The 1,834-nt window shown below is 39.0% G+C and overlaps 1 non-coding gene across 1 annotated transcript; it reads left to right on the forward strand.

Moving 5' to 3' along the window:
* The first annotated feature begins 503 nt into the window (after window positions 1-503).
* On the forward strand, window positions 504-610 carry LOC127099413 (small nucleolar RNA R71). The gene has a single exon (XR_007793917.1). It is a non-coding gene; the product is annotated as a small nucleolar RNA R71 (small nucleolar RNA).
* The last annotated feature ends 1,224 nt before the right edge of the window (window positions 611-1,834 follow it).

A 1,834-nucleotide genomic window follows, 5' to 3' on the forward strand; every position in this document is an offset into this window, starting at 1 on the left:
TTCAGTTGCCTAAGTGCCTCATTGGTGAGGAGGTTTTTATTTCTAAACTCATTGTTTTGACGGGTTTGCATCATCATGAAATTTTCCATCAAAAGTTCTAGGTTGGATTTCTTAGGCTCGGTTGGTGTATCTTTTTGGAAACTCGTCGGTCCCATAGCTTGACGGGGTTGTTGTTCCTATAAGATAAATTAGGGTGATCACACCACCCTGTGTTATATGTGTTAGAGTACGGATTGTTCCTCTGGTTGTTGTTCATAAAATTGGCATTTTCTTGGGTGGATCCTCTGGCGAGAATCATTTGGTAGTCTCTATCGGTGTGCCCATTAATTTTGTATATCTCACAGTAGAGAGTAGAGGGGGAAACAAAAGCAACAAGGATATGAGTAACGGATGTGGAAGGTGAGATGCTTAAACTATAGAACGGATGTGGAAGCCGCATCTAAGGTCATCCTTGTGGAGTAAATGAGACCATTGTAAAAGGTATGGATAATCATCCACTTATCAAGCCCATGAAAAGGGCATAGTATTAACAAATCTTTGTAACGCTCCCATGCATCAAATAATGATTCCCCATCTTATTTCCTAAAAAATTTAATCACATTCCTAACTTAGGTTGTTTTACTTGGCTGAAAGTATCATGCAAGAAAGCATTAAGACTGTTATGTATATAGACTGATGATCACATCTCATGGATCATGGATAAGGAGTTATCAAGTCTTAAACATAGGTATGAATATTAGGAGTAATATTTATACTGGATTGACCCGCTATGAGAATACCATATAGAATGTTATGCAAAGTGTCATAAGTTATTCTCATGGTGATAGTGGTGTATACCACCCTTCGACCTGAAACCACTATGGACCCTAGATGTAGAGTCGAGTGCTTTATTGTTGATCAAACATTGTCTGTAACTGGATGACCATAAAGATAGTTTATGGGTACTCCATGAAGCATGCTGAGGGACATGAGTGACCTAGATGGGATTTTCCCATCCTGCGTAACAGGATAAATGTCTACGGGCCCAATATTGAACTGGACAAGGATGACACGGTTTATGCCTTGTGTTCAATATAGACATAGGGGTAAAAGGGTAATTTTACACATAAGTATTATCACAAAAGGATTTGTCAGATCACATGATATTTTCGTGTCTTGGGTAGCAGTGATGTGTTGCTAGATACCGCTCACTATTTATTATGTTAAATACGTGATTTAATATAATTGCTAATGTCGCAAAAACCTATAGGGTGACACACAAAAGGACGGATTGATGCGACATAGAGTAAATAGGAACATTGTAAGGTACGGTGCACTTAAGTGAATTGTAGAACATCGTAAGGCACGGTGTACTTAAGTAGAATACGAAATATGGTAAGGTATCACACGCTTAAGTGATTTTGGCATATTATAAGATATGGGCCACATACACTTAAGTGGGCTTTTTAGCTTGCAGCCAACACAAGTGGTTCTATAAATAGAACCCTTGTGCAGAAGCATTTGTGAAGTTGTAATTTTGTTTCTCTCTCTCTCTCTATCTCTCTCTCTCTCTCTCTCTCTCTCTCTCTCACACACACACACACACACACACACACACACACACACACACACACACATACACACACACACACTCAAAGCCTTCATTCGTAGCAGCTAGCACTAAGATTGAAGGAATCCGTTCGTGTGGACTAAGTAGAGGCGTTGTCATTATTCAACGTTTGTGATCGCTCCGTAGATCTACATCAAAGGTTTCAATCTTCACAAGAGGTAACGATTATATTACTGATCATGCTCATTCGTAAGGATCACTAAAGGAGAAATTTTTAAATTCCGC

This window comes from Lathyrus oleraceus, chromosome 6, assembly GCF_024323335.1.
Source record: "Lathyrus oleraceus cultivar Zhongwan6 chromosome 6, CAAS_Psat_ZW6_1.0, whole genome shotgun sequence".
In the NCBI taxonomy this organism is placed as follows: domain Eukaryota; kingdom Viridiplantae; phylum Streptophyta; class Magnoliopsida; order Fabales; family Fabaceae; genus Lathyrus; species Lathyrus oleraceus.